This window comes from Battus philenor, unplaced genomic scaffold (genome assembly GCF_028537555.1).
Source record: "Battus philenor isolate CCGP_79_NKW_IND1 unplaced genomic scaffold, ilBatPhil1.0.hap1 SCAF_20, whole genome shotgun sequence".
Lineage (NCBI taxonomy): Eukaryota > Metazoa > Arthropoda > Insecta > Lepidoptera > Papilionidae > Battus > Battus philenor.
In genome coordinates this window covers 3471282-3484885 of record NW_027181683.1, presented here as the reverse complement: position 1 = coordinate 3484885, position 13604 = coordinate 3471282, and positions in this window count along the sequence as shown.

Here is a 13604-nt window from a genome sequence, read left to right as displayed (position 1 = left end):
TATTTTATTCGTGACCTAACATAAGTGCGCTTGTCTTTGTTACGATTCGGTTTGTATAGACGCTTTTGCCTAAAGGAGTTATTGGGTTAATGACAGGTATTCTGCGTTACGCTCCATTAATATGGCTGCCATGTATTTCTTATCGTCATGTGAATTCCTTGCACGTTTCGTAAATTAGTTATAAAAGAAAACAAGATTTTGCTCTAATGGCGTTCTGCCAAGTAATCTATCACCAATAACTGTCAAGTATTTTGGTTATCCTCGTATTACTTCTGTTGGAATAGAAGCCTATAAAAGAGTGGATAATCGACCACGCGTTCCATATCGCTTAAATTTTAAAACTAACCATTTACTCGTCTCGTTTTTTGAGCATTGGCAATGGTACTTTTGATATTTGATGAGTTTGGAGTAGAGACAACGGAGGGACTATGGTAGTGTACGAATATTTTTCCCTTGTCAATATATTTTTTTCTTACGGCAACCACAGAAAGAGACAATTTTCGACCGGCAAACGTTGAACATTCACCCACAAGGTAGACTTGTTTAGGGCGATGGAAGACACAGGATGGACCTTCCAACCGATTCTCTTAAAAATCTATGAAAGCCTATGTCAAGCAGTTGTTGTTTAAAGTATGAAATGATGATTATGATAACTCAGTGGTTTTGGAATGACATAGACATCTTCGTTTTCACTTTACCCAAGCACGTCATGTAGACAATAAAATAGCGGGCCTGTATATGTATGAAATTTACGTTTTATAATTTATGTGACGTTGCAGAATATATTAAAGGCGGTCTAAATTATACTTTCTGATTTGCTTACATTGTACGGATTATCATATTTTCTTTGGACAATTATCTAGGGTCAATGTCAATTAAGTATTCCAATTGTTTCCAAATAAAAAAATAGCGCGAATCCAAACTGTTGGATGTGTATAAAGCTGAACATTCTTTGAAGTTGGTGGGACTTTCAGGCAAGTTCTGGTGATATACGCCCGGAAGCCGCAACCGTCGACAGTGCAGTCGCGTTTCTTGCATCACTCGGACGTGCTTCTATCGATATATTATTTATGTATTTAATTAAAATGCCGATCGAGAAAATTTGGATGTGATTGACTTAATATATGACTAATTAAATTTTGTTATTATTTCTTTGGTGAGTAATTTTTAAATTAATTTTTTGTACCACAAATTATAATTATTTTCTCTTTTCATTTACTTATTTCATAATTTATAATTATGTTACATTATAATAGTATACTAAAGATTATGTTTTAATATAAATTATTAGAGAAAGAATATTATTTTTGTATATGTAATTTAATTGAAAATGAAGACTTTAAAATCTTTTATTAAAACTTTTTTCTAGCTACATTAACCGATTATTGTCTCTTCTTATTGACAATTTTTTTCGATTTGTAGAAAAATCATTGTAAGCTTCTGCTTGAGCCATCATATTATTTGTTTTATTATATACATTTAGATTAGGGATTATTAAAAGTTTATGTAATAAACAAGTAAATATAGAACTATAAAAAAAGATATAATAAAGTCTCCGTCGAGTTACTCTTTCTATGGGTAATGTAGATTCTGGGGTAGTATACGCTTTTACAACGGGACCCAAAATAATTTACAGAAAGCTCCAAAATTTTTAAAAAATGACTTTAGAGTAGATAACGCACCTTGTAATCTGTGTCCACCTCCAGAGTATATTCATGTTTATGTATGTAATTTTATAGTGGTTAAAAAAATATATAACTGACATTTTTCGCCTGTTCTTCTCCAAACTGAAACATTTATCGTCCAAAAAGATAGTGGTGCCGTACACCAAAAGATAGTGGTACACAATAAATGAATGTGCCCATCTTATTTTAAATAATTAAATTGAACTTTACTGGCGATAAATACACAAACTGAACTTAAATATAAACCATTATCATTATTTGTATTTTAATTAGTTTCAAACATAAAGTTTATACTATTAAATCTTGACCGTCACATCTACGAAACATACTAATAATTTATTGAAACTTAACATTTCAAAATAAAAAATCGCCAAATTGAAATAGGAAGCCTCAGAGTATCGTAGTTCATTCGCGTTAAGAATAGTGACGCATGGTTGTCATTAAGTTTAAGTACGTCGTGTACCAATTCATCATTATCATTTCAGGCGTAAGATGTTTCTGATCATAGGCCTTCAGTTAAGATCATCACCATTTTATAAAGCCGTAATATTGACAACCGGATTACGCTGTGATATTCACTTTGTCACGCGGAGAGCCTATACTTTAAGTTCATTGTTTATACTGGAATATTCACATTTGGTCCTGTTTGGGGTCACAATTCTAAACATCTAATCTATAACATTTAATTCACTTTTCATTATATTTAATTGCCAGAAGAATAGTTTGCTCTTAAAGTTATAAAACCTCGTAAATTAATTACCATATACCTATTACACAATATATTAACTTACCAACTTTTGTACAGAGAATTTTTCTATACAAAAATATAAGCGTAAAAATATTATCAATTCAATGTCAAACACAATACAGAAGATTTAGAAAATCGCAAACTTTAGGCGAATGAATAGATCATCCAAAATGTAACCAATATTGACGTATGAGAACATAATGTTTTTAAAATGTGCTGTGAATATAACGCACCAATGTTGCATCGTTTGGCTCCTCACATGAATCCGTAAATAACCTTATTTTTTGCAAACCTTTATTTTCCTATTGTTAAATTTAACATTATTTTAATTAAACTTATTTTTTTAGTCCAGAGAAGAAATTGCATAGAATTTTTGTGTTCAAATACGATTTAAAACCGTAGTTTATTAGCAATATGCATAATGATTATCCTAACCATATTACTTACCAACCTGTTATTTATTATCAGTTAGAAAACATAAAGTAATAGTATGAATAGAGTCCAAGTTTTCAGCGATATAATGGCATGCAATTCTACGATATATATATATTAAAAAAGTCAAATTTACTGTAGTTATAATGTCTATTTTGTAATAAATACAATATACATTTAGCGTAAGTTGACACAGAACTGACTTTAATGACGTAATTATAAACATTACGTATTTTCGTAAGCCGTACGTGTTCTTTATAACATTATAATTTTCATTGCCGATAAATTCGACCTTCACTAAAAAAATCGTATTACACGAAGTAAATATACATTTTGCAATTGAATTTCTTGAAGTGTTTATTTATTTTTTAACTATATATTTTAAAGATGCGGCGTGGGTAGCACTCACTAGGTAAACCGAAGACATTATGAAGGTTGTAATAATTCGCTGGATACTGGCATCGCCAGACTGGTCATTGTTGGAATCTTTGGGGGTGGTATATGTCATGCAGTGACGGCTATCGGCTGACATGAAGGATGAAAAATATATGTAAAAGAGATTTCCACTTACCGACTCACTATAAATTCCCTGGAACTATAATAGAAATATAGTGGGACTTGATATTTGGCAGAAATATTCCTATTACTAAGTTGAGGTCAGTTAAAAATTGATTTTACAAAATTCTTTACTTTTGATTTACTGCAACCAGTTCCACCAGTAAGTAATATTTGGCTCAGGTGGTGATCGTTCTTAATATTTTACATGAATAAATAACGTCATTTCAATAATAACCTTTATGTCCACTGTTTTTTTTTTCTAGCCGAAATAAAAAACAATAAATTAACGATGGAAATTTTTACACTTTTATAAGTAATTAAACTTTTTATATTTTATTTAAATTTAGTAAGATATTTACGTTACTTCCGTAAACTTCACGGTTAAATTAAATATAACGGTATAATTAAAACACTGAATGAGGTTTGCACGTAAACTTTGTCTGTCAAGGTCGATAATATTAAGCTTGAATTATTAGAAAACACATTTCCTCGTGTAGGCCTGGCCTGGAAATAAACTGTAACGTGCCATTTTAACTTCACAAAATTCTTTCAACAAATAACAATTCTTTGATGGATGTAAATTTTTCTAATTTTTTTACTTTTTCTTGAGTTGCGAACAAATTCTTCATGGAACAACCTTCCGATTAGGAAGGAAGAAAGGCAATGAAAGCTTTTTGCCAGACTATCACCTGTCCTGACTCCCTGATCATTTTTACTGCTTTTTGTTAAAACTAGTGAAACGATTTTAAATCATCATCATTTATCATTTCAGCTATAAGAAGTCAGTCGATGGAGATAGACCCATATATTTCCTCTCACCTTAACGGACGTCTTACGCATTTACATACGATCTTAGTTTAATCAAAGTAGGTCTAGTACTCCAACGTCTTAAGGTAGAGCTGGAACAATTTACCTCTCAATTATTTGCGCTCAGTAAACGCGAGAAAAAAAACACACTGTAAGCAAAACACTTTAGCGTATAAAATAAAATTTAATAAAAAATCTAAAAAACTACGACTACGGTGCGGCCCTTCAAAGGGCGCAAAGCCTTGTTACAAGCAAACTATATAGCTCAGCATAGGCACTTTCCGAAAAGCTACGAGTATATTAGAAGAGTTGAAAAAACAACACTTAAAACAAAACTTACCCTTAAAAAATCTTTTCAAAAGACAAATGAAATTTTCGCTATTAATTAAAAAGGCTGATTTTTGGTTGGATTGATTGTCTATTGGTTTAGGACAGTGGCTGGTGATAACAAATTTATCATTATGCAAGTAGTCATTTATTTCCACGCACTTTCGAATCGTTTATTACTTTAACAATATAAGGTGTAAAGTTTGGATTGCTGATCTGGTAATAAGAGCCGATCAGAAACTCAACAGTTTCTTTTTTTACAAGAAATTTTAACAATGTTTAATATGTACATCATCTTATAATATCATTGATGTAAATAATTCAACAAACACAACAAATTTTCCACACATTTCGATTAAGTAAAAACTCTTGAATGTTTTATTCAGATTTATTTAAAAATATAATTTTAGTTTTAGATTTAAAACTAAGAAAAGAAATGTCTGAGAAATGTTGAGGAACTTTATTATATATGCACTGAGACCCCAGTATTTGTTAATTTGTTACGATTCTGGATTCGGTTACGCACACTTCATGTAAATTGGGATTGTGTCGGAACAATCCGAATATTACAACGACTACAATAACCAAAAACTTTAAAAAATCAGACAGTAGTAATAGATACATAGAAGTGTCATTTTGAAAGAGTAAAATTGGTTTTATTTATTTGTTGAGACTTAAAATGGCTTCCTTGAACTGTCTTTTGACCTTAACAGAATAACATGCAAAAGATACGATCAAGAGACAAAATCTTAAGTATATGTATAATATAAAATAAACAAAATTAGTGTCGAAATTATAACATTATTGTGCATTGGTAAACGATCCTATAAGTTAATTTTTATTGTCTGAAATTCGGTTAGGTGTTCATGGCTTTTTAAAACCTAAAAAAATAACCTCTCAACTGTCAGCATAAATGTTTGTTCAGAGTCTAGATGTACATTGAGTGAGATAATAATTTATACACGTCGGTTAAAATTACAACTAGGTGTCAAAGAAGTTAATGTATATGTACATATTCTATAATAATGTGCTCATTTATTTCCTGAAAAATAAGCCATACATACTACCGAAAATTTTTAAAGATGTTTTTTTGAATTAATGTTAATACTTTTATTTTTTTATAACAATTTTCCTAATATAAATTATAGACTTTTCTTTTTAAACACACTTTTTTGCATTTTTACACAAAATATAACAAGCTGAAGTTTTTAATAAAATATTTCAAAAGTGACTATTGGGATGTAGTTTGTAATAATTTTAATAGTATTTTTAATTAATAATGTAATTACGAGTATTTAAGTGTCTGTTGCTATTCAAAAGAATTCATTGTCCGAAAGTTAACTAAATATTTAACAATATTTGTTACACCTAGATTCATCAACATCATCACCACGGATCACCATGTTCTGACTTTGACAAGGTCGTTTGCCCACCTTCATCTTTATTTTAATAATTTTTTTTACTTCTAAAATATAATAATATATTCTTTTTTTACTAAAGGCATAAATTACATAGGTGAAAGATTAATTATGGGATAATTAAAGTTTTTATTCGTGTATTTCTAAAACTAAAAATAATCTTAAAACATTGTGTAATGTTACAAAACAAAAATTCATCATAATCATCATCATTTCAACTACCACCTATGTCCACAGCTGGGCATAGGACTTACCAAGATTTGGATTTACAATAATACTAGTTGGAAACAATCTGCATTCAGAGTTTTCCAACGAATTTCATAAGAATTCTTTTACTTAAATATAAAGGTGATTTTATTTAACTATTTTCACAAATATTCTTAAATAAATTCTAAAATAAATTTTCTTAAATCATTAACTTCTGAACTTGGAACACCCACAGAATGTACAATCGCATGTAACAATTAGTGAGGTTTTCCGCCGACAAATAAGGTAGCTAATTGCTTGCTGAACCTTAATATTACACAATGGTTAAAGACCTCGATAGATACATTAAAATTCGAGGACAAAAGTATAATACAATACACTAAAATGCATCCATTAGAAAATACAGAATGAAAATAATTTATGGAACATTTAAAAAATAGATATTATGACTGAAATTTACCTGTTAAAGATATTTGTGATGCCTTGACATGGATGGATTAAAATGTTATCACAAATAAGCCAGAATGTTGTTGGTCCATAGATTTTTGAAAGGATTTCTGAGCTTATATTGCCTCCAAACAACATCACAAGTATAAAAATTCAATTTGCAACATAACGTTAATCTCACATCAAGAGCGTACAAAATTTTATCATATTCATCATTATTCCAGCTTTAGGATCTCCACCGCTGGTCATAGGCCTGGGACTGGCCTGCGTCATACGACCTTTCCTGGTAGAGTTTAGGGATCACCGGGCCAGAGACGATATTCCAGGAATTTGTATTCCAACCGGCTCTTAAAACGATAGGAGATAACTCTTTGACGTGATACGTGGTTAAATAAATTTCCGAAGACCTTTATTTTTATGCTGGTTCCAGTTCGTGATCTCCGTTTAACTTGCTAATTTACTGGGCTATATCAGTTACTTTCTTTTGAGGGACTTCTTCATCCATAATACGATTTCCAAGAGAAAACCCTTTCATAGCCCTCTCTATCTCTAGTTCAGTGACTGTGAGCTTGCTAATAAGACCGCAAGGGAGAGACCATGTTTCCCTGCTTTAAGTCATCGCTAGTACACACATTAGTCATAGATCATTGTCATAAGGCGCTGTGGGAAATTACGTCGTTCCCTATTTAACAAAGTTGGACTTACCTAGGTAAATAAACTTTTATTAATATTTTTGGAATTAGAAAGTTTTGTACTTATAACAAATTACTTATTTAAAAGTATTTTTGATGACTGAATACCATTTTAAATATCTTGTTAATCATTGAATATTCCTCGTATCTCTAAAACAGCTCTTGTAATTTTAAATTAAAAGTATATAATCGTAATGTTTCTAGTTCTATAATTCTAATGTGTCGGAATTGAAAATATTAAATATTCAGCATAAATTATTTGCTATAGAATGTTCAAGGGGCGGGAGTATTGACGAAGCAGTGTTTGTCGATCGCTTAGCAGTCATCCGTTGCCGATGCTGTGTTTGCATTCGCTAAGTACGCATTGATGCCGTTGGATTCGTTACGTTTATGCTATTATGCCAGTTAGAGTAGGCAAAGCATTTGAACTCTGTCTCGCCTGATGTTAAGTGATGATGAGGTCTATGATGACACATGCTTGCCTAGAACAAACCTATTCACCCTTAAGTTTGAAGACTCCTTAGTTATAGTAGCTGAAAACAACGACGCCAGGTTGTTCTTGTTCTCTTCGTATTATAAGAGTAATGTCAAAACGCTTAGTGTGAGTAGGAATTTCAACCGTATATAGATGTTGTGAATACGTGCGTCTTGTTGTACTATGGAAGAAAGGAGATAGGGGAATTAGTACATGTAACTCTGATGAACATTTCGCTGATGCTTCGTGCTCTGAAAAAGAAATAAAATTAGGAGGATATAAATAAAAAACTAAATATAAAAATTGTTACTAAATACTATAATAGTAAAATACATGTATTAAAAAAATAAACTGTAATAAAATGTAAAGAGTAAAAAAGACCTAAATTTATTAGGAATAGAGTAAAATTAAATAATTTTAAATACTTGAGGAGCGAGGTGAAGAAAGAATGGTAACGAAAGAAAGAGAAAATTAGTATGAAGTGGAACAATAGAGGAATTGTAGAATGCGAGAAGAAAAAAGATAGATTAAGAGAAATGTTAGAAGAGCGCAAAAATAAAAATTATGTAAAAAATGTATTAAATGGAAATCAAAGATCCTGTACAAAGATCCTGTACAAAGATCCTGTCTTTAAAACTAGATAGGGGCACGAGAGATTCCCTGAAGCGGGAACCAAAAGAAAAAAAAGCGCTGTTGCTTACGACTCATTAAAACCATCGTTTCCAAATAACAATCGTTTATGCTTGTATTTTCCTTATACAATCAATGTCTAGTAGTCTTTATTAGGCTTCCTTATGACATTGCCGATTCAAAATGTTTTACGATTTGCCCTTCAATTAATTGAAACTATTTTCTTGCGTTTCTCCTGTAAGACCACATTTAGACTCAATGTACGATTGATAGTTAATAAATTAAAGGAGCCATTAATAACTTTTTAAATTTTGTTCCAAATGATAACCACTTTTAACTTAATTCAAATTATTTCTGACTAGGAAATAAATGCAATATTTCTAGATAATTTCGTACTTTTAGCTACGAATATTTTTGAAGCTAAGAAATCGATAAATCATTTCATTCCTTGCAATAAATGCATCATTAACATTTGTATTTACTTCGACTAAATTAACATAATACCATATCTTCTTAATTTTATTATTTCAATGTATAGAAAAATTTCATACATACAAATGAAATCATATTGCTTTTATATTGGCTACATTAGTCGCATTTTTGGGTGAATATATTGACGTCTATGTCACGTCAACATTGCTCAATCGTCATCTTTCATTATCACAGCCTTCCACTGCTGGTCAAAGACCTCCACTATAGATTTACAATAAGACCGGTTGGAAGCGAACATTAATCGTATTTCGACGACCTTAACAAGATCATATGACCATCTTGTGGATAGGCGTCGCCTAATTTCTAATTCGATTTTGTAACGAAACTATGAGCTGGTTGAAAGCTGTTGAAGCTTGCAAATGATGCTCGAAGTGCAAGACCATGTTTTGAAATCACGATCACCATATAATTTATTTATAACTAGAATCAAACATTCACCGTATTACTCGTGTTGTTCATCATAAGTATTTTTTATGATAGACCGCTTTACTAATACATACAAATACGAAACAAAATTAATTCGATATAGTTTATCCTCGTTTTGATTTCTCAAGTGTTCAATCGATCACGTATCGGACGTGACTTCTGCGCCGGCCATCGCAATTCAAGACGCCATTAATATTTTTTATTTTGTTATCAATGTGATTCAGTCGCTATTTATATCAGTTTTGATTCTAACTTTAATAATAATATTGTCATTGTAATAAACGAAAGTAACCGACGAATTCCAGCGGAATGGCAAATTGAAGTAGCAGTAGCCAGGCCCTAAGGTTTTTTTTTATTATTGACCTCCGTTTTGGGGTCCTTTGTTCCCCTTGCTTTATAGCAGGGACTTTACAAATTCCAGTAAAATAAGTTTTTCAATTTTTATTCTACATTCTCTCCCTTCACATTATCTTTTTTCATTCCTTTTACGCTCCACATGATCTATTATTCTTCTCTAGCAGGTCTTCTTTCTTGTATCTTCTTCATTCCTTCAACCACTATTCCTAGATCACAGTTTTTTTTACGTTAATTATCACAGATTATTTTTGGTTTAAGGTTTTAGAGTGGTGATCACTAATCGCCAAGCGTAACGACCTTTGTTGCATACATAAGGTGAACAGATGACGTCACTGCATACGGGCAGCGCATGACCCGTCATCATGACGATCTCTTGAGGAGGCCAGGCCTATGTCTTGCTGTAAGCGTCTATTGGTTTAAATGATGATCATATTAAGAATTAGACAACAAAGTACACGATACTAAGTCTGTCACTATCTGTTTTGAGACTTGCCTATTTAAGTCGAGAACACTTGCGGTTTATATTTCATTCATAGTTTTTTCTTTCTATATGTTCGTTGCGTCTCCTGTTGACAAACCGAAAGTATGTATTTATCAACAACTGTGAAATAATATAACAGAAACAATAAGGATTGAATGTAATATTAATATGTAATAAGATTAACTTACAATGAATATATATATTACTATTATACACATCGGCGGAATCACAAGAATCTTTACGGATAGGGGATTGACTTATCGACTCGAATGCTACACGCGCGTACAGACAGTGCATGTGTGTACATGTTTAAGTCACCGTACGATAAATATATTCATAGGAATCTTCGTCATTATACTTACAACCACCGGATATCAGAACTTCTTTACACTATGGGTCAAATAAATAAAACTATGAAACATATTAAACATGAATGATTACCTTGAAAATCTCATCAGAGATGTCACACTTTTTAACACTAATTATACCAACACGTACTAAGTAACTTTTTCAACCATAGTACTTACTTATTCTTTGTTGATATTATTGCTGTTAGTCCGAAGGCTTTTACAGCTACATCAGAGCTGAGGTCACGAAGCGGAAGGGTCCGTGAACTTAAATCTACCATAGGGGTCGAAAAACCCGATTTCGGAATTTCCGAATGAAAAAATATGATTCTTAAAACTTTATATTGACAATTTCTTTTACAAACACAAAAACTAAGAATGCTTACATGCAACTACATGCTGACTTTCGAACGCAGATTGCTTGACCTTCTGACATAAATTACACTCCTGTAACAATAGGCTACTAAACCATTATTATATTAAATTGCTGCCGGTCTTGAAATTTCTTATTTAATTGTTTAATTGCTGACCCGCGAGTCACGACTGACGTCACATTTCAAGCAGAGGAAGAACAACCTTCTCGTTCATACGAAGGATTTCAATTATCGGCTAATGTGCCACAGGACTTTAGTTAAAACGCTGTGCGATTGCGGAAAATTTTCATGGTATTTTTCATGCAGGTTTATAAATAGTCAGGAAATTTTATCAACACAAGCCTTCCGATTCGCGGACTTAGTTTGGATAAAGCTTCGAAAATGCACCAGGCTAGCAACATTTACATGAACAGATATAATTCAAATCAATACAAGCATTTCTTAATACTGCTCCGTCTTGAACAGGCATTTGGTTCACTACACACACTGTTATGTGTGTGTCTTTAACATCATTTATGGCACTAGTGAAATAATTAAAAAACCTCTCTATACTCCTAAGGTTCTCCCTTAAAAAAAAACTAATGAATACACTGGCTATCATCAAATTGGTGGCCCCGTGTGTTGCTAATAACACCGAACTCGAGAAAGGCTAAACCAATTTTTTTTTTTATTTTCAAAACGTGCAAACCTCGGTGATATTTACTAATAATTGCTTGCCTCTGTTATAAAGAACGTACACTACAAATATATAATAGCTTAACGCGTTAAAAGCTATTTGAAAAATTACATTGGCCACAAGGTTCACCATTAAGTTATCTCTCACATCATTTAATTTTAGGCCTTTTTTATATCGCAAAAAAAAAACAGTAAAAAATAACCGCATTTTATATAATTTAGAATGTATATATAAGTTAATACATTTTTTGTTAATTTGGTCCGAATGAAATAATACGCTATACTCACTAGCGGACCGTAAAGCATACAACGTGTTAAAGTTATAGCAGATGATAGCTAATTATCGTTATAATTAGCAGTTATTATTATATTTAAAATGGGTTTGCACTTCGTGACATGTCGCGAGAAACTCTTATCCTGTGATAAACGTAGGTGTTTGTGATTGTAATTACCAAAATTACCAAAAAATAAATCAACAATATATATACAACAAAAAAAAAAACAGATGTGAGACTCTGTTGATAATTCGTTTGTGTTATAATTTATCACATCTATGCGACCATTTATCGCGCTGTCGTGTTAAAATAACATTAGCAACAACGTATAAATATAAAGATGTTATAATTCAATCACTCATGATTAACGATCAATTCGTTTTACAAAAAAAAAAACAACATCGATGAAAAAAATAATTGCGTCTGTTCTAAAACTAATATTTTTTTGAAAATCGTTCTATTTTTATACTGAAATCATTTCTGTTTTAGTAAACGAAAATTAGAGATTCTTTTCATTTATTTATATTTTTTCTGCGTAAGATCATTTAAAAAGACCCAGTTTTAAAAAAAAGACGAAGATGGTTCTAGATCAGCTTCGTCTCTTATATAAGGCATCCTTGAATTTAAATTTATGAGGGTTCCAAACGCGCCCTAATCTGAGGACAGTCTACAGCATATTCAAATAGACTTTTTTTGGTTTCTTTTGCAATAGATGTGCTTAATACGGCGATAGAGCAATTATTATATATTTATTTTCATGCTCTATTATCACTTAAGCAATGCTTCTGACTATAAAAGGATTTTTTTACGGAAACAGAAATCCGTGAACTAAAAATTAACTTTTGACGAACATATTTCAGTTACATCGATTGCATTCGCACGATGAAGAACTATAGCTGTGTAAGTTTTAGTGTAAAGTTTTATATAGGTTTGCGAAGCGAGGACTACTCGGCGGTCGGGAGCGATATGGGCCTCTTTTGACCGTTCTCCCTTGAACGTAGGCGAGACGGAATGGCCTAGTGTACCGTGAATAGGAGAGTGATGAACGTGTGCTATATCGTGCCTACCAGAGGCTCGATGTGGGATAAGCATCGTGACGTAGAACACGGAAGATTTTTATTTCAATTTCGCTTTGAATGCTGCGAGTAGCGCCAAATGCTCCACGATCACCAGAAAGCGCTCTGATATACCAGACGGCTGGACGGAGTTAGATTTGTCACTATTATTACAAAACTTTATAAACGGTTTGGGTGTCGTTCACAGTGGGGAGTTGTTAGACATATTAACAAAGCAATGAACAATTAAAAATATATAAAAAAATTAAAATTAAAATTTTAGATCGCTGTTAATGACGTGGGAATTGTAAATAAAACGAGTTATTTATTAAAAGAAAAGTGTTCGAGACATAGAAATTGTAAACGAGAGATTATTAGTTATTTATTATAAAAATGTATTAAATATTTGAGAACATAAAGATATTATTACAATAACAAAGAGTATACGACGTTTGAATAAATAACACAAAGATAAATAAGTATATAATAACTACATATAATGTTATATAATACTAGTTTCAAATGCTTATTATTTTACAAGAGTTGTAAATAAAAACAGATCTAAACATTAATATTAATTAAAGTGTTGAATGCGTTATTATTACAACACAGAGCAACGCGAAGCTCAATGCATAAATAGATTTTGGCACATTTATGATCAGACACCCTAACCTTCAATATGAGTGTGTTTGTTTA